The following is a 21,249-nucleotide window of genomic DNA, read 5'->3' as shown; positions in this document are numbered from 1 at the left end:
CAAACAGACGCTCAGTGAAATTATCAGTCATGTTGATTTCCAAATATTAGTATAAAGTGCATACGGGTATAACATAAGTGCAAAAATTGTATGTAAGTGTATAAATATGCTGTAAGTGGAAACATACATAGCGAGGGTTTTATGATGCGATATTCTGTCGCTCAGTGCAATAAATACGGCCCGTAAATATGTAATTATTATTATTGGAAATGCTAACGGGTATAATATTAGTTCAAATTATTATAAGTGCTGAAATATATTCTAAGTCAAATATTCATAGCGTGTGTATAGAGATGCGATATCCTGACGCTCAGTTGAATGAATAAGGCCCGTAATAATGAAAATAGAAGTCAACAAGTGGGAAAGTGTGTAATATCTGTGCAGAATTAGTATATAAGTGTTTGAGTATTATGTTGGTCGAAACATTCATTGCGAGGGTATTTTCATGCAATATTCTGACGCTCACTTGAATAAATAATGCCAGTAAGTATGTACAGTGCAGTATAGGGGTGTAAACGTGTGTAATGTAAGTGGAAAAGTATAATTGGAGTGAATAAATAAAGTAGAAGCTGAAACACGAGTGTTTGAGATTGTGGTTGCTACGTGAATATGCGCTAGCATATCGCTAAATGCCCTCGTAATGAATGTAAATAATTGAAAACATTTACAGTGGTGGAGGAAAGGTTCTATGTAAAGGGAAAAATAATAGGAAAGTGATAAAACAATTGGGTATGTTGAAATACGAGTCATAGTGAGTGCGCTTACTAAGCTGATGTGCGCTAAACTTATGCTGCATGTCATCATAATGAATGGAAACATCTGAAAACATTTACAAACAGTAGAAATTGATAAAATGTCATTGAAACAGAAGTATACAAGTAGAAAAAATGATATGTTGACTGATACAAGAAACTTAGCATATAGCATGTTACGACTCGGACCTAACTCGCTATGCTCGCGCGATGGTACAATGCTTATTTTTCATATATATGTGTCTGAAATCCATTATATTGTTACTGTTATTGTTTATTAGTTCAAATTCAATAAATATAGAGGTGTTGTGTGTTGTTTCTCCCAGTATTCCTTACCATAGAAAACGTGAGCGCCTGACACGTCAATGAAAGATTTCGATACCTGGCGCGGGGGACCTCACCTGTTCCGACCACTTATAGACCACGGTAAGCCTTTTCTTGGTGATTTTCCTTCGTTTCTCAACCTAAGCGGAAGTTTGAGCCAAAAAAAAATTTTTCCAAAAAGGCTCGGGACTGGGGGATGTCGGAGGTGCGGAAAACCTCGGGACGTGACGGGTTAAAGGAATTACAACTAGGATGCTAGGACATCTAGATGCTTTCATGGGGGAAATGAAGGAAGAACAGCAACAGTTTAACCCGCCCCATCCCAGAGAAGTGAATTCACGTCCTCACATGATGTGCACTCATATCCCGGAGACGTAAATCAATGCAGCAACATTGCAAGGTCCCTAATTTGCACAATTTTCAATTTTCGCGAGTGATTTCGTGAGTGATTTTTGGCACTTATACACGGGACACCTCCCTCTATTCCTCTACAACATGCCAAGCAGGGACAATGCCTTACACTGCATAACCTCTCCCCACCCTCCCACACGCCATTGTCTTGGCAATTCACTTGTTACCAATGACCTGGCCAATAAAGACATTCAGGGCCAGAGTGATTCCCCAATCGATGACAATGTGGAGGACAAAGTTTACATAGCATTAGAGGAAGAAACAGTCAGAAATGATGATCAAGTAATGTAGCAAAAAAAGGTCATGAATGGTGATGAGTTAGTGAGTGAAACAATGCTTATAATGCCTATATTACTGTTTGAAAACCAAGATACTCTTGTACTACATATAAATTCGTACCAAGTAAATAAATAAATACTGTTTATGAGTGATGTGAAATAGTTACCCTCCCACCGAACTCGTTTTCTTTGGTGCCAGCCTGTTAGAAAACCCAGTCAGGTAAGGAGGTACTCGTACCTGGATCGAGTATTTTAAACCTCAGGTGAGCGATTTCTCTATGAATTTTCGATGTTTCTCACCAAAAGCGGATGTTTGAGCCAAAAAAAAAAGGTCCAAAAATGTCGGGACTGGGGCGTACCACTGTCCAGAAAACGTCGGGATGGGGCGGGTTAAGGAGGAAGTAGACGCCAAGCTAGAGCAGCGGAAGTATGAGGTAAGCAATAATGTGATGGAGTACAGACAGCATGTAGACAACCAGCTGATGATTAGTGAGGGAATAGTGATGACGTGGACACAGCATGTAGATAACCAATTGAAGCATACAAATGGCTAGTTGAAGCATGTAGACGGCCATTTGAAGATAATTAGTGAAAGAAAAGAAGTTGTAGAGAAATGTTATGCTGCTGAGCCTCATGTTAGTGTATAGAGAGCATTAAAAAAAAAAAAAAACAGTGTATGGAGGATCTTGATGAATCACAAGCATCTAAAAGCAGCATTAGTGTTAAGTAATCTGAATGCAGATGTTTTAAGTCCTGGGCTTAATTATGATGCCCCAGTTTTTAGGCCCGAAACCAGTGAAATGCATGGCTATAATGGGGGTCCAATTAAAAAGAAACCTCAGGAATTTCATGGCAGAGTAACTTAGGAATCTTATCATGCTCAGTTTCAATGACTTGCTGATCAGAATGGTTGGGATGATAGGCAGAGGGCACTGCAGCTTGCTAGTAGCCTGAAGGGTGCTGCAGTGGAAATTCTGGGCCAGATGTAAGTGAAAGTGAGGAACAGTTATCAGTAGTAGTGTGGAATGCTGATATGGGACATTGTACCAGGCTGAGGTTTACAGAGCAATATTCCGGACCCGTGTACAGGGTCGAGGCGAATCCTTACAGCAGCTTGCTCATGACTTGGAGAGTATGGCATGCAAGGCATACTCTGGAGCAGCACCTAACCTGTTGGCTACTCTTTTGACGGACCAGTTCATCGATACTCTTGTTAGTGCAGAGTTGAAAATGCAAGTGAAGCAGGGACAACCAAGAAGCATGCAAGAAGCACTAGCCAGGGCTCTAGAATTTGAATCCTACATCTCAGGTCCAGTACGTCCACTTTTCAGGCAGGCCATAGTGCAGGATTTATGTTAAGAAAGGTGCAGGTATGTGAATCAGAAAGATTTGAAAGAAATTGCTGGTACTGTGAAAAACCAGGAAAAAGGGAAGAGGACTGTTACAAGCGGAAGAGGGAACAGGAAATGACCAGAGGAGGTTGCTGGTTCTGTGGGAAGCTGGGACACAAGAAGGACAACTGTTACAAATGGAAGGAGTAAGAACAGAGCAGTGCAAGGAAATCTGTTATATTTAGAATAGGGTGTTGGACATGTAGTGAGGTGGGACACTTCAGTTTTGAGTGTCCAGAGAAGAAAAAGGAGGATATGAAGAAGGCTGCAGAAGACAAGAAGAAGGGGAAAACTAGTGAAAGCTGGCATTAAGGAGCAACCACCAACTGGCTTTTCCCATGTATCCCCTTCACGAACAAAATGCAAGAAAATTGTGATCGATAGTGTGCGAGTAGATGGAACAATTGATGGCAAGAAGTGTTCCCTGGTAATTGATGCAGCCTCAGAGCAGACTTTTGTGACGCCTGATGTCATTGGTATCTGCCTGAGTCATAAGAACAGTTGTGTGGTATAACTGGGCACCGCGTGGAACTGAGGGGACCCTTGGATGTCAGGACTGAGGTGGCAGGACAAGAGGCCATGCTTCCAGTCTATGTAACCGAGATGGAGGATCCTTGCCTTCTTGGTCTGGACTATCTGATGTCCATGGAATGTGAGCCGGACTTCTGCTCCATGAAGCTGAAGTTTCAAGGAACATCGGTTCCCATCACAGCAGTGAGATGTACCAGTTGTGATGGCGAAGTGCGGGCACTCCGCACTACCGTGATACCCCCAAAATCAGAACTACTGCTCCAGTGCAAGGTGAGTGGATCTTTGACAGCTGTCTAGGGGTAGTGGAGCCTGATGTATGGTGCAAGACAAGGGCCAGAGTGATGATGGGGAGAACTTTGGTGGAAACAGGTGCAAGTGAAGTGCCGGTTGTGGTGGCCAATTTCTCCCCTGAGCCACAGATGATCAACGAGGGTGAGACTGTGGGACTGTGTCAGGCAGTGGACCCTGAGTGGCACCACAGCAAGGCCTGTAAGAGAAGTGTAGTCAAAGAAGATGGGTATCTGCCAGGCAGCTTACAAGACCTATTTTTACTGAGTTGCCAGTGCCTGGATGATTCACTAGTGCTGATGTTGAGGCAGCTGCTGACGAAGATTGCTGATGTCTTCTCCACCGGAGACTTAGACCTGGGGTGCACTGATCTGGTGGAACATTGTATAGACACTGGGGATCACCGTCCGATAATTCAGCCAGCGTGGAGGATGGCACTACCCCAATGGCAAGAAATGGAGAAGGTGATGGAGAGTCTCCAAAGTCAAGGAGTGATAGAAAGGTCCAGCAGTCCTTGGGCATCAGTAGTAATTCTGATAAGGAAGAAGGAAAGCTCAGTAAAGTGCTGTGTGGATTATTTAGCCCTGAATGAAGTGACAGTGCATACTATTTGCCATGAATTGATGACGTCCTGGATGCTCTGTCAGAAACCAAGTGGTTCTCCACCCTAGATATGAAGGCAGGATATCATCAGGTCAAGGCTGCAGAAAGGACAAGGAGAAAACAGCCTTTTCATATGGGCAGGGTTTATGGGAGTTTAAACTGATGATATTTGGCCTATGCAATGCCCTAGCTACTTTTGAGCGTCTTATAGATCGTGTAATGGGAGGTCTACGCTGTGACATAGCTCTCACTTATCTGGACAATGTAATTGTGTTTGGACGGACTTTTGACAAGGAATTGTAGAGGCTATAAGAAGTACTCAACAGAATCCTGGCAGCTCACCTCAAGCTGAACCCCAAGAAGTGCTACTTATTTCAGAAGGAAGTGAAGTACCTTGGACACACTCTGGGTGAGGGCAGTGTCCGTACTGATCCAGCAAAAATGGCAGCTGTGGAAAACTGGCCAGTTCCAACTTTTAAGGAGCTATGGAGTTTCCTGGGTTTGTGTACCTACTACCTGCATTTTGTCAAGGACTTTGCAGTGATAGCTGCACCTCTACACAAGTTGTTGGGGGAAGAGGCAGAAGTTTGTGGACAGCAGTAACTCAGTAGGCATTCAATGAACTCAAGCATGCGTTGGCAAGCTCTCCACTATTGCCGTACCCAGATCAGAGTCAGTCATTTATTCTGGACCGTGATGCTAATGACCTTGGTATGTGTGGAGTCCTGTCACTGAAGAAGGACGAAAAAGAGTACATAGTGGCATATTAGAACAAGATGCTTGGCCCACCAGAGCAGAACTACTTTTTAACCCTTAAGGAGCTCTTGACAGTGATGAAGAGCCTTGAATTCTTCCATCCCTACTTGTATGGGTCCTACTTGATCATCAGGACGGACCATGCAGCACTCAAGTGGCTGATGACGTTAAAGAATCCGGAATGACAACTGGCACGTTGACATGGGAAGCTGGACCAAGCATAACTATAAGGTGTAGCACCGTCCTGGGCGGGTACATGGCAAGGCTGACACCCTGAGTCATTGGTCTTGTGACCCAGAATGTCAGCAGTGTAGTAAAAAACAAGATTGTACCAAGAAATGCTGCTGCACTGCAGTGGCAGGGCCAGTGTCAGATGAAGACGACTGAAGAGGAGGCAGATGGAGGACACAGATTTACAACCAGTAGTAGAGTGGCTGCAGCAGAGTACAGTGTGACCATCTTGGGAAGAGGTTTTCAGGTTTAGCTCTGTGACTAAGAGCTACTGCAGTCAATGGGACCTTCTTTGTTTGAACAACAATCTGCTGGAGCATCAGTGGGAGACAACCAATGGCCTCAGCAAGTATTGGCAACTGGATGTTCCAAAGAAAATGAGGTCCAAGATCTTGGATAAGTCTCATAACCATATCACTAGTGGGCACCTGGATGTGAAGAAAACTCTAAGTCGGCTGCTACATAGGTTCTACTGGATTGGCATGTACCAAGATGTTGAAGAGTGGTGTTCAGCCTTTGATGTACACTGTGCCAAGAAGGGACCTAAGAACCATGGTTTCACCCCACTTCAACTTTACCAGGTGGGGGTACTGATGGAAAGAGTCGTGATGGACATTGCTGGACCTATGCCACTCACTGAAGGAGGAAACTGTTATATATGTGTTGCCATGGACCATTTCACAAAATGGCTAAAAGCCTATGCCATTCCCGATCATGTGGCTGCGACTGTTGCTCAGGTGTTGGTTGTCAAGTTTTTCTGTCATTCTGGGATGCCACAAGAGTTACACTCAGACCAGGATAGAAACTTTGAATCTGCTGTGTTCCGTGAGTGGTGCAAGTTAATGGGGATCAAGAAAACCAGGATGACCCCACTAGGGCCACAGTCATAGAGGCCACAGGCATAGAGAGACAGATGGAATGGGACCAGAAATTACCTGTGTTGCTGATGGCACATCGGTTTGCATCCCACGAGTCTATCGCTACACCCATGCAATATTGATGCTGGGATATGAGTTACGTTTCTCCACTGACATGTTAATGGGAAGACCACCTGGTGAAGAGCTTCCTGCAGACACCTCCAGCTATGCAAAGCATCTTCAGGAATGGCTGGCTGAGATCATCAAGTGCAAGAAGCTCTAAAGGTTTCAGGCGAAGTGATGAAGTGCGAGTATGATGCCAAGGCAAATGAAGTGAGCTTCAAGGATGGTGACAAAGTTTGGTTATACAATCCTTGGCGGAAGAAGGGACCGCCACCAAAGCTGCACAGCCCGTGCAGCAGGCCTTACACTGTATTGGACTGCCTATCAGACATAACGTACTTGATCTGGGGAGGCAGAAGGTCTCGCCCAAAGATGGTACACGTGAATCGTCTTTGGCAGTATCATGGGCCAGAACAGTACAGTCAGGACATCTCCAAGGAAACGTGGTAACCAGCAGCCAAGGATGTTGAGTAGGACCACGGAGCTGAAGTACAAGATAATGGTGACAGTTTCCAGAGGGAAGAAATGAATCAGGAAGAGGATCAAGTAATTGCAGGAGAAGTGGACTGTGTAGAGAAGTAGACAAGTTGATGGACTATTTTGTGTATAATTAAATGGATTAAGGGTTATGTTTGTATACATTGTGTAGTTTTGTCAGGATGACCAAGGATTATGGAGGATGTAGTGTTAAGAAGCTGGATTGCTAGTTAGATTGCGCTGGAGAATTCCCGAGAATTCACGTACTATACTTTTTCTAAGCAATGTGTCAGTGTTGCTAGTTAGCCTACTATTTGTGAGTGGAGTTATTTTGTAAAGTTATGCATTAAATGTTATGCTCTTTTTCTCTATAATGTTTTATTGATATGATTTTTAAATTATGCAATTTTTTCTCAGATTTACTGCTAAAGAATTTTGAGTGTTATACATTGTAAGTAAACTGTAAACTCTGGATGTTTTGGATGTCTCTGAGTTGGTGGCTGTTGCCCCATTGAGAGTGTACTAGAAGCTTTGAGAGTATTGAAAGGCAATATAAGGATGGAGAAGGGACTAGAGCAGTTTCAGTCAGTTTCCAGTTCACTTTGAGTGTAGTTCAGTGTCAGTGGAGTTAGTGACGTGTATATCTTCGGTGCTTGTGAAAACAATGAAGTTGGTAAAAATTAAGTGTAACTGCAAATAGTCAAGATAGTATATCTCTGGAACTTGTGAAAACAGTGAAGTGTAAATGACACGCTTTAACCCGCTGCATCACGGCAAATTTTTCACCAGTGACCCCCCCCCCCCCCGAATCACGGCAGTTAAAAAAAAAAAAAAAATTTGCCTAAAACCACCGCTTTTCATGAGAAACATAGAAAATTCAGAGAGAAAGTGCTCAATTGAGTTTAGAAATATGGTACAGGTAACAGTACCTTTACCTTGGTGGCGTGTTCTCTCAGGCCTAAGTTTTCCAAACCAATCATAATTGGTTAGGTATTTATTTATTTGGTTTTCAGACAATATTATAGGTGATATAAGCATTGTTCACTCACCAAACACGTCAACATATGGCACCTTCTTTTACTACATTACTGCCTCATCACTTCTAATTGTTTCTTCCTATGGCTTGTTTCTTCCTTTGTCCTCCACGCCGGGAATCACTGTCGCCTTGAATTTCCTCATTGGAGAGACCATGGTGAGATATGTCTTTACTGGCCAGGTCACTGCAAACAGGTGAGTTGCTGAGAAAGTAAATTACCGACGCTGCCCAAAGTTGTAATTTGGCCAACTATTCTAAATTTGTTCTAGTGCCCCACATAAGTACAAATCAACAATAAAACTTCACAGGAAAGAACATTTATTTTCTACGTTGACCATAGGATACTTAGACGTGTCAACTGGATTACCAGAAGCATTACAGACCGGGGCTGACCTACTCATTCCTGTCATTTACGTCATGCGTGACAGTCGTGCTCGCCCCTGAGTGGCATTAAATGAACAATAATCCCCAACGATCGCTCAGATGTGAACCCTTACTGCCACCGTCCGATTAGAGTGTCTTAACCCACTAGATCAGCAGGCCTTATTTGGTTATATTTTTACCACCCAGCGTAGTTGTTTCATGGGCTGCGGGAAACCATTTGGCTTGTCACTCAGTGCAGAGTCACCCGAAGGGTTCACCACATCGTGTGTGTGAATGATGACGCCCCCTATCGTGAGGTAAATAAATTCATCTGCAGCAGGAAGATACAGAGAAAGAAAAAAAAACACGTTAAGTGAATGTGACTGAATAGTTATGTATGTGGATGTAATTCTTACAAAACATTAGTTAATGCACCATACTGCTGCACACGTGAGTCTTCACCTGACAGTTCATTTCACCCTTAAAATGGAACAATATATTTAGCATTATTTAAGAAAACAAATAACGCTAAATTGCACAACTTATTTCTAGGCATGCAGCACCAGCATGAACAAACGTAACAATCCGATGCCAGCAAGATTGTGTACGGTGGTAGTTAGATTAAATAAACACATAATTATCAACACGATGAGCTTGCAGAAGCAAACATGTGGAGGTGACACGTGGAGACTACCGGGCCTTGGGATAGGCCACTGCCCCCGAGTAATAGGCCCTGAAGCCTTTGCCCAGAGTCGGAGACTTAGAAAAAAAAAAAAAGGGGGGAGGGGAATGATGAGCCTCCCTCTCACTCTACAAACAACCCCATCCCACCTCAGTCCCTTCAACGTCTTAATCCAGACACACCAACACAACTAAGGTAATCCAGAATATGGGCTAAGTAGCCCGCGATATTCTATGGACTATATATATATATATATATATATATATATATATATATATATATATATATATATATATATATATATATATATATATATATATATATATATATATATTCCATGGCAGTCTTTCTTCTCTAGTGGTGCCAATTCTACCCAGTCCCACGTTTGTGACTTCATACTAGCTGGTATGGATTTATGCATGCCAAGTCAAGAGTTCACTAAAAGATCGAATTCTAGAAAATGGTTTGATAGCTATTGTGCCAGAGTAACAGCCCAAAAGTCATTAGCATATGACTCGTACATAAAATCAAAAACATCTGAATCACTGCCTCAATTTAAAATTGCTAGAAACCACGCAGAAGCTGTAATAATTCTCATTAAATCAAACTTCCTTCAAAATCAAGCATCAAAAGTACATAACCCTAATGACAATAGAATATTCTGGTCAGCTCTCAATTCTTTCAGTAATAACTTTAACACTAAAATCTTCAGATGGCAATTTTACAGTTGACCTGCATGGGAAAGCAGATATCTTTGCCAGTACATTTGGGAGAAATTTTACCATAGGGGAAGCCAGCCAGAACGTCCCAGCACTAGAACTTGACTGTCCAGAAATTGTTCCACTTAAAATACAGACAAGATACATAAAATCCATCCTAGACAATTTACCTACCAACAAAGCTCTAGGCCCAGATGGAATTCCGCCAAATGTTTTGGAAAAATGTTCCCCAGAACTTGCCTCTGTTCTTGCTAAATCATTCAGACTATGCATACGTACTTCTTCATTCCCTAATTCATGGAAAAAAGCCAATATTCACCCAATTCCAAAGAAAGGAAGTTCCTCTGACCCCCCTGATTACAGAACAATAGCTGTCACATTTTCTCTTGGTAAGGTATTTGAAACTTTATTTAATAAACACATAGTTAAACATCTTGAGTCCAACAAGTTCATTAGCGATTGACAATATGGTTTTCGCCACGAAAGATCCACCATTGACATACTAAATCTCCTGACTCATACCATCCATCAATCAATCGACCTACATGGAGAAACTCATGCAGTACCCCTTGATATTTCTAAAGCTTGCGAGAGAGTTTGGCACCATTCCCTGTTGTCCAAACTCCCATGCTATGGACTTAAGCCTTTTGTTCCTTTTATTTCCTCAGATCTCAGCGACAGAAAACTAATAGTACAAGGTGATAATGTATATTCCAGTTTCCATTCAGTTAATGCCGGCATGCCACAGGGATCAGTTTTGGCTCCAACCCAGTTCTTGGTTCATATTAATGATCTGTTATCTGTCACTCACAATCCCATCCATTCAGTTGCAGATGACTCAACACTTCATAGTTCATTCATATTCAGACACCCATTTACAAAGTCTGATATCTCTACCTCTCAACTCAGTACAGCCATCTCCATAAATCAAGACTTATCTATGATCAGTGAATGGGGACAAAACAACCTTGTCTCATTTAATGCTAGTAAAACAAAATATATACAATTTACTAATAGACAGGTACTGCCATATTCGTGTATTACTTTCACTGCTACAAATATTCCCATCTCCAAAAGTATTGAAATTCTCCGTGTCTCACTTAACAATGCCCTCAGCTGGACCTCTCATGTCAGATCGCTTGTTAAAACCGCCTCAAAGAAACTTGGATTATTGTACAAAGTCCTTAACTTCTTCACTGACGAGCAGTTAACTATAATATATAAGGGTCATGTGTGCTCTCAGCTTGAATACTGCTCACCCTTGTGGAATGGATGTGGAGAGGTTGCATTAAAACAACTAGAGAAAATGCAGAACAAAGCTGTTAGAATGATTAATAATCCTGCTATTACTAATAAACTACCTCCCCTACAGGTAAGATGGAATGTTGCCTCCCTTGCATTGTTTTACAAATATTTTTATAGCAAATGATCAGACGAAGTTGTGTCCATTGTGCCACCTCTCCATGTCTTCTCTTGTGCTACACGGGCATCTGGTAGCACTCATGACTGGAATGTCACTCAGCCATACTGCAGAACTTCTGCCTATCAGAATTCTTTCATTCCCCAAACTGGATCTCTCTGGAACTTACTTCCTCAGAGCTGTTTCCCTCAAAACTTCAACCTACAGCTGTTCAAGTCTAACTGTTACAGATAGTGTATGAACAGAGGACACCAGTATTCTGGTGTATGGATTAGTTTGTTTTATTCATTTGTTTTTCCTTCCTCTATTCTGTCATTTAAATATATATATATATATATATATATATATATATATATATATATATATATATATATATATATATATATATATATATATATATATATAATGGTAGGAGGGGGTGCCCATCATCCACTCACTCAATGTAGGGATGCCTTATGGTCTCGACACTAAATGACAAGCCAAATGGTTTCCTGCACCCAGGAAATAATATACTACGCTGGGTGGTAACCATATAACCGGGGTTTTTGGCTGGGTTAAGCGTTCCATATATTCCTCTATCTAAAATCACTAAATCATGGCAAATGTTTCGGAGAGCCTCGGAGGGCACAATACCTCCCCAGGCCAGATTCGCATGGACATGTAGAATGCGAGAGGTGTGAATCAGGAGAGCAAGATGCTGGAAGTTGTGAATGAATTCAAGAGTGTGAAATATGCCGTGATGGCACTGTGTGAAACAAAGATGAGAGGGTGTGAAGTTGAGGAGTGGGAGGGTGTGAAATGTGTAAGATCGGGCATGAATGGGCGAGGGAGATGCAAGGAAAGAGTTGCTTTGTTGATGCATGATGTGTGGCAGAGTCGAATGAGAGATTACAAATGTGTCAGCTCGAGAAGTATGTAAGTCAGATTCAAGTCTGAGAAGGTAAAAGTGGGAGTGATTGTAGCGTATGCACCGTATGAGGGCATGAGTGGGAGAGACAAACAGGTTTTGTGATGAGCTGGATGAAGCAGTGGGAAAAATGCCCAGGAGCTATAAAGTGCTCGTAATGGGAGATGTGGATGGAAGAGTAGGCACCGGTCCTGAGGATGACATAGTGGGTTTTAATGAAGTATCAGGATAGAGTGATAATGGTAAATGACTGAAGGATTTCTAACACAAAAATGCACAAAAATATACATGATATAGAGGGAATGGGGATCGTGATGAAAGGAGCCTGATTGATTGTGTGCTCGTAGAGAGGTCGATGATGGGAATGGTTGCTGATACGAGGGCCGTGAGAGGACGATGTGGAGGTCTGTCAGATCATATGACTGTGGTGTGCAAGATTAAGCTGAGAGGAGTGACGTGGACCAGGAGAGAGAGGAGTAGTCAGGAAGAAAGACTGGAAGTCGAGAAGCTGAGGATCAAGAAATGGCAGATGAATACAGGTCCAAAGAAGGGGAGGAGTTGGAATAAAACAATTGGAATGAAATGGATCTAGACAGCTTGTGGAATGCATATAGGGATTGCTTAGTTAGGAATGCTAAAGCGGTGTGTAGTGTGGCGAGAGCAACAACAAAGAAGAAAGGTACGGCATGGTGAGATGAAGAGATTAAGAGAGCAGTGAAGGAAAAGAGAAAGAAGTGGCTAGAGTGGATACAGGACAGGGGTTCAACTGAAATAAGAACTGAATATACTGAGAGCAAGAAGCAAGTGAAGTGACTAGTGAAGAGGAAAAAGGAGGTATATAAATGATAATGTAGGACGAGAAATGAATGCAAATTATTCTGAAAATAGGTTTTTCTGGAAAGCGGTGCAGAAATGTACAAGTGAACGTGGAAAAACATGTGAAAGTGTGAAGGATGTAAGTGGTCTGATGAATGGGAGTGGAGAGAGCAAAGAGACTGTTAACCTGATTGGTTTTCGGGGTGTGCAGAGAATGAATCCAGTGCTAGGAAACGTGACACTTGCATAGGTGAAGAACGCTGTGAAGTGGCTGAGAAACCAGAAAGCAGCTGCAATTCATGAGGTGTATGCAGAGATGATTAAGTGTAGTGGAGAGAGCAGAATGTAAAGCCTATGTCCCACTGTCAGGAACGTTCCCACGACACGCCACGATCTTCATATCTTTGTAGGTCGCCGCAAGTCGCCATGAGTAACGTGGCGTTACTTAACGATGACATAGCGCTGACGTGGAGACCTTGGCCATTGTTCGCGGTTCTTCACGAGCTACGGCAATTTTTGGAATGTTCAAAATTTGTCGGTGTGGGCGCCGACAAGGAGGAGAATGTGACATGTTGTGAAGACAACATCTTAGCTGTGACTTATCATGTCTTAGTGTGTCTCAGGTTGTTGTAGCTTGTCGCCAGTGAGACAGTCCTACCATGTCTCAGTATGGAAGGCATCATACATGTTTGAGTATGGATGGCATGATACATGTTTCAGTATGAAAGGTATGCTCCATACTTCAGTATAAAAGGCATGATGCATGTCCCAATATGAAAGGCATGATACATGTGTCACGAATCAAATTCGCGACAATTTCATTTTGTGAGAAACCACGAACTATAAGTGGAAAACTCACTGTGTATCGCTCAGTTAACTGTTTCTCTCTTTCCATTTCGGTGGTATACTTTTCAAAACATTCGTCACTGTTTCAAAAATGACCGATCTAATGCACGTCATTAAGTGCTCTACTAAGCGATATTATTGTTTCTTTCTTGTTCGCCCTTGCTTGCCTCGACCATTGGCCACGCCTTCTTCCGGCGGCCTGTGCATATTCCTACCACACGCATCGTATTTGAATTGAGTCTTTTGTCTGTCGCGACGGAGTGAGGTTCTGTGCTCCAGCAGTGAGAGAGTGAGAGGTCAGCTAGCACCCAGACTCCACTAGACTACAGTTCTCCAGGCTCCCACCCTTCTTTGGTGATACGCTACATTCATTGACCAGTACTTCCTTTTCGTATTTTCCTAGGTTTAAGAGTTTAGTTAAGTGTGCTGTTTCCTCACATGCTGGCCGGCTCTGCCGCATGTTGTTTTTTTTCTAGGTGTAAGAATTTAGCTTTTGAGTGAGTGAGTGAGTGCGATCTCTTTATTTTGAATTCATTATGAAATGTAACGTTAAATTTATTTCTTTGTAATCAATAAATTTAACAGTTCTTTTTCTTTGAGCTTAATGTAATGTAAACTCGTGTTTCATTTCTCCATAATTAAGCTTATTTCCCTTATAGCTCCTAGCTTGCATAAACGTTTTGCTATTCATAACTGGTACTTAGGCCAGTCTTGTTGTATTAAGCTTAAAATCCGTTGTGCCTTCTAGGAGTTACGCATCAACAAGAACCTGATATTATTAATAGTGAGTTTGGATGAGTTTGGGAGAGTGTGTAAGAAACGGAACCTAAAGGTGAATGTAGGGAAGAGTAAAGTGATGGTCTTTGAGAGAGGTGAAGTCAGTGAATGTACAGCGAGGTTGGATGGTGAGGAATTGGAAAATGTGAGTACGTTTAAGTATTTGGGTAGTGTGATGAGTAAGGATGGAGGTTTGGAGGGTGAAGTGCTTGAAAGGGTACAGCAGGGAAGAAAGGTTGCTGGTTCCTTGAAAGCAGTGATAAGAAACAGGGAAGTGAGCATGGAAGTAAAAAAGTTACTACATGACAGTATTGTGATACCAACTCTAACATACGGAAGTGAAGCTTGGACATTGTTGGAAGGGCACAAGTCAAGAGTGAGAGCAGTGGAAATGAGTTATTTAAGAGGAGCCTGTGGAGTCACGTGGAGAGACAGGCTGACGAATGAGGATATAAAGGAGCGTTGTGGTGTGGATGTGGATGTGATAGGAAGCGTTGTGAGGAACACACTGAGGTGGTTTGGCCATGTGGAGAGGATGGAGGGTGAAAGACTGACGAAGAGAGTGTATATGAGTAAGGTGGAGGGTGGAAGAGGGAGGGGGAGACCGAGGATGAGATGGAGGGATGGGGTGGAGAGGTATATGAGAGAGGGGGGTGTGAGTTGGGAGCAGGGCAGTGAAATGGCGGGGGACAGGGCGACTTGGAGGCGATTTGTTTGTGGCCACCCCAAACGGGATTGAGGCGTCTGGCAATAGATAGATAGATAGATAGATTAGTTATTTATTGTCAGGGGTGAAGTCACTTTCTTCAGAGGCTAACAGTACTAATAAACAGCGACTGTGAGTAATTAGTCTCTGCTGTGTACTGTTGAGAAAGTTTACAAATTCTCGTTCTGAGAGAGTCGGCGAAGCGGGCCGGTATAAAGTAATCATTGCTTGATTTAGCGAGACAATTCATTGTCCCTGCTCTTCAGTATTATTGAACATTATCACTTAATTATTGCATTTATTTTAAAAACCCCGTGACAATTGGCGACCTCATTCCAGGATATTAACTCCTAGCTCTAAAGGTATTCACAAGATAATACTCACTCGCTCATATTTAGGTATTTATCATTAAAGTTTATAGGCACAAGCTTACTAGTGTTTGTCGTTAGTTTAGCAAGTGAATTTCTGCTCTATTAATCCATAGAGTATTTAACTCTAGTACTTTATTCTTGGTAATGCCAGACAATTTTATTCGCTCCTGGGAAGTCGCCGTACCCATTGTGTTAATTATTGAGTCTTCCCAGTCATTTGCATTTTTGCTTTATTCTTTGCCAGTTAACTAGATAAGACTGGTCACCACTAGCTTGTGTCTGTATTCTTTACTTGTGTTATTAGCATTCGTTTGCGAAGCTGCAGTCAGTACTGAGTCGCTAGTTATTTAGATTGAGCTAGCATCATGGCAGCCAGTGTCTATGTACAGGAAGCGAAAGATATGGGCCTCACTGACCCAGAAAAAATTCAAACCTACGTCCTCTCACGGTTTAATTACGAGCAGGAACGTGAGAAAGATGCTCGTGACGAGCGTAGAATCCAACGCGAACACGAGCAAGAACAGCGCGAATACGAGCGAGAACAACGCGAACACGAGCAGAAACAACACGAACTCGACTTAGAACACGAGCAAGAACAGCGTGAGGAACGAGAGAGAGAATGAGAACACGAACGTGCCGAGCGAGAAGCACGCAAAAAACATGAACTTGAAGTGCTGAAGCTCAAGCGAGATTCCTTGGCTTCAGACACGTCTGGTGCAGTTGGTTCAAGCTCCACGAGCGTTCTCCCTGCACATGTCCTGGCGACCCCACGCATCAAACTTCCTTCATACAAGGAAGGCGAGCGAATCGAGCCGTACATAGCTCGTTTTGAGGACATGGCAGACATGTATCAACTGGATGAGGCAGCTAAGCAGCTCCAATTTCTTAGTTTATTTGAGGGCCCTGCCCTCGATATTCTCCACAGAATTCGTGGAGACAATCTCACGCATGAGATGATGAAAGCTGCACTCATTAAGGCGTATGGTCTCACAGTAGACAACGCCAAAGTTCAGTTCATGCGAGCTCGTCTCCAAGACAAGGAGACAGCTGTTCAGTTCCTCGACCGTCTCACTGCTTACTTAGGTGAGTGGATGGAGAAAGATGAAACTCATTCCACGCATTAGGGGATAATTGACCTTATGCTGCGTACACAGCTAGAGAGGTCGTGGCCTGCTGAGCTCATAGCACAGCTTAAGATCTGCCAGGTGAAAGATGCCAGCCAAATGGTAGAAAAGGCTGACGGATATTTCACTGCATACGGGTATCAAACTCGTAAGCAAAACACCTGGAACAGCAGAAAAGATACTGCCAAGTCTGGGAAGCCATCTCAGACTGAATCCCAGCAACAAGACCATTCTCAGAATAATGGCCAAGGTCCAAAACCGCAGAGGAAGGACCAGGGGCAAAACACTCAGAAACCTGAGTGGAAACGGTACAACAAGTACCCAAACCAGCAGCAATATCAGCCATGCAACCGACCATCGGGACCGTCCTTTTCACCACCAGCTCAAGTGAATAGGAGGCAGGAAGCAAACGCAGCCTTCATTCCTCAGCAGCAGCACGGTGGTCACGTCCCTACCAGTACGGGTACTCCCCCACAGTTCACTAGTCCCACAGTGACAGTGAACCCCCCTCCACAGATGGCCAATGTTCCATCTCCACAGGCAGTGAGTACGATCCCTCAAGTTTCAAATTCTCAGGGCACTATGTTTGCCGCATCATCTATTCAGGAGCCTCATCAGAGGCTAGCTGCTTCCTCCACAGGCCCTCCCACAGGTGACAGTGCCTTCCTTGTTCAGCCAGGGTTTGTGGGAGGCATTCCTGTGAAGGTCCTGAGAGATAATGGATCCTCAGGTTGCTCTGTCAAGCAGAGTTCAGTTCGGCCTAAGCAGTACACAAGTCGACAGATCCATGCTAACCTTATTGATGGATCAGTGAGATTGTTCCCTGAGACATGTGTCCAGGTGGCAACTCCATTTTATACTGGTACGACACTCGCATTTGTCATGCCAGAACCTTTATTTGACCTCATTATAGGTAACATATCTGGTGTCAAGGATGATTGCACTGAAGATGACGCTACTCAGACTTCGGCTACAGTAACACGAGCCATGGCTGAGGCTCCAGACTGTGTCACCCCAGTGACCATTGAATCGCCGCAAGATCTGATGTGTAGCCAACTTGTTGTTCAAGGCAACAACATTCTGACCCGACACTTGCTGCCGTGCAGAACAAACAAAAGGGTCGAGTGATTAAGTATTCACGGGAAGGTCGAGCCAAGTTCCTTCGCAAACAAGGACGGCTCTACCGTGAGTCATGAACACCCGAGGGCGAGGTTCGACTGCAGTTTGTCGTTCCCACCAAGTATCGCCTAGTAGTGTTAGAATGGGGTCATCGTTCAGCCTCAGGAGGTCACATGGGCAAAAGGAAGACCCAGGGCCATATCTGAGCTGACTTTTTCTGGCCAGGGATGGGACGAGACATAGATAGTTTTGTGCGATCCTGCAATGTGTGTCCATGTAACACCAATCAGGGACATGTCCTTCCTGTGCCATTTGAAACCACACCCGTAATCTCTGAGTCAGTTGAGAGACAGGGCAGTGGTAATGTGGATGTAGACCTGATGTCTCACCTACTAACTGCTAACTAACTAGCAACTGTTGCATGCTGGGTTCCGTGAGATAGGCGTCCTCAGAGATTTGAGTAATCCAAGGACCAGCCTGGTTCCCAGTTAAAAGTGTAGACCTGACGTCTCACTTGTTGGCCCCACAGGACACAGTATGTCCAGGGCCTGTACATACACGTGTTCCGTAGTTTAAGGGGGGAAGTTCGAGAGAGAACCCTGCAGAGGTGATTCGAGGCTGTGTCTGCGGACACATGAGCCCGAGTTTGCACAAGGATTCTCAGCTCCCCGATATTAATATAAGTACTGTAGGTTAAGGGGGAAGTTTGAGAGAGAACCCCGCAGAGGCGACTCGAAGCTGTGTCTGTGGACACATGAGCCCGAGTTTGCACAAGGATTCTCAGCTCCCCGATATTAATATAGGCACTAGGTTAAGGCACAGATTGAGGACCCATGTGCAGTTCGAGGCTGTGTCAGCGGACACACGAGCCCAAGTTCATAAGTTTTCTCAACTTGCCGACACTAATCGTAAGTGTAGAGTTAAGTTTAACCAGTAAACTACACGAGTCCTCGAGACAACGGCGTCCAGGGACTACGTTTCCTGGTTAATAATCTACTTAATAAATTAATGGCGATCTCGAATGTATGAAGCTTAGGCTGTCACTCGTATTTTTCAGCTAGAGCGTACCTTTCGTAGCATGTACTGATTGCTAGGCAGAGAGAGTAATTGTAATGTAATAAGAATTTTTGTCTCATTGACACTTTTGATGCTCCACCTTAATTGATCTTGCAGGTACATCGATGGGTGTAGCAGTTTTGCTGTGCGGGCCAGCTGATCATCTGCCGCACGCTGCCGCCTCTTCTCCACTGCCTTCGTCGTCGCCATATTATTAATATTTACTGTCATTTTACACGTAGGTACAGTTACACTACAACTGTCACACCTACACCGTGTATCACATACACCACGCTACACAACAATTAGTTATCAGTGTTAATGTAGCGAACTTTCGCTCAGTTTGACCTGAGTACAGGATTTTCACCGTCGTCACGGAGTTTTTTCCCTCAAGCTTGCCTCTATTAACATAAATACGAGGTTTTTACGCTCATTGGCGATAGTGATTTTCTCCTGTAGCAGGATAGCACACACACACCACAATGTGAACCTTGTGTGACTGAGTTAGGATGTGTACATATATATATATATATATCCACAAATTTTTTCCCATTAGGAAAAAATTTCATTTTGTAGAGGCATAATGTCATGAATCAAATTTGCGACATTTTCCTTTTGTGAGAAACCACGAACTATAAGTGGAAAACTCACTGTGTATCGCTCAGTTAACTGTTTCTCTCTCGATTTCGGTGGTATACTTTTCAAAACATTCGTCACTGTTTCAAAAGTGACCGATCTAATGCACGTCATTAAGTGCTCTACTGAGCGATATTATTGTTTCTTTCTTGTTCGCCCTTGCTTGCCTCGACCGTTGGCCACGCCTTCTTCCGGCGGCCTGTGCATATTCCTACCACACGCATCGTATTTGAATTGAGTCTTTTGTCTGTCGCGACGGAGTGAGGTTCTGTGCTCCAGCAGTGAGAGAGTGAGAGGTCAGCTAGCACCCAGACTCCACTAGACTACAGTTCTCCAGGCTCCCACCCTTCTTTGGTGATACGCTACATTCATTGACCAGTACTTCCTTTTCGTATTTTCCTAGGTTTAAGAGTTTAGTTAAGTGTGCTGTTTCCTCACATGCTGGCCGGCTGCGCCGCATGTTGTTTTTTTTTCTAGGTGTAAGAATCTAGCTTTTGAGTGAGTGAGTGAGTGCAATCTCTTTATTTTGAATTCATTTTGAAATGTAACGTTAAATTTATTTCTTTGTAATCAATAAATTTAACAGTTCTTTTTCTCTGAGCTTAATGTAATGTAAACTCGTGTTTCATTTCTCCATAATTAAGCTTATTTCCCTTATAGCTCCTAGCTTGCATAAACGTTTTGCTATTCATAACTGGTACTTAGGCCAGTCTTGTATTAAGCTTAAAATCCGTTGTGCCTTCTAGGAGTTACGCATCAGCAAGAACATGATATTATTAATAGTATTAGTTATTTATTGTCAGGGGCGAAGTCACTTTCTCCAGAGGCTAACAGTACTAATAAACAGCGACTGTGAGTAATTAGTCTCTGCTGTGTACTGTTGAGAAAGTTTACAAATTCTCGTTCTGAGAGAGTCGGCGAAGCGGGCCGGTATAAAGTAATCATTGCTTGATTTAGCGAGACAGTTCATTGTCCCTGCTCTTCAGTATTATTGAACATTATCATTTAATAATTTTGCATTTAAAAAAAAACCGTGACAACATGTTTCAGTATGGAATGCATCATAGGCATGATACATGATTCAGTATGAAAGGCATGATACATGTTTCAGTATGGATAGCATCTTAGGCACCCCTGGGTGAGATGGACTCTCAGATAATTCGCAGAATTAAATAATATATATATATATATATATATATATATATATATATATATATATATATATATATATATATATATATATGAGTATTTATCCGTTTGGTAGTCTTGGTAAAGCGGATTCCCTCTTCTATATGGCATTCTCTTTCCATCACAAGGAGGGTGAATGATTTTTTTTTTTCTTTATTTTAAGAGACTGTACATCTCTATTGCCTTGATGCTCGATGACCAATGCGGGTGCAGAAATATTTTATTTTGTACCGTAGCATGTTGTTATTTAATGAATCATTATTATAGTGCGTGACATGACTGCTCGTAATAGCTCACATTCTTCGATATCAAAAGTATCCCCCTTGTATATCAGTTGCACACATGAAAGAAAAAGAGTGCCGGCTAACTACTGCAGTATAAGAGTTGCACGGAAAACGGAGTAGAACATATACTTAGGGAGCTTTGTGTTAGCCGTAATGAGAGAGAGAGAGAGAGAGAGA

The 21,249-nt window shown here is 42.9% G+C and overlaps 1 protein-coding gene across 1 annotated transcript in view; it reads right to left on the bottom strand.

Moving 5' to 3' along the window:
- The window catches only part of LOC145406707 (organic cation transporter protein-like), a 220,207-nt gene that overhangs the window by 178,003 nt on the left and 20,955 nt on the right, over nucleotides 1-21,249 (bottom strand). The gene's annotated exons all lie outside the window — the stretch shown is intronic.

Source organism: Coenobita brevimanus, chromosome 8 (genome assembly GCF_032717465.1).
Source record: "Coenobita brevimanus isolate Jiangsu-jjx chromosome 8, ASM3271746v2, whole genome shotgun sequence".
Classification (NCBI taxonomy): Eukaryota; Metazoa; Arthropoda; class Malacostraca; order Decapoda; family Coenobitidae; genus Coenobita; species Coenobita brevimanus.
The sequence above is the reverse complement of the archived record's forward strand: the minus strand, read 5'-3'. Positions and strand labels throughout refer to the sequence as shown.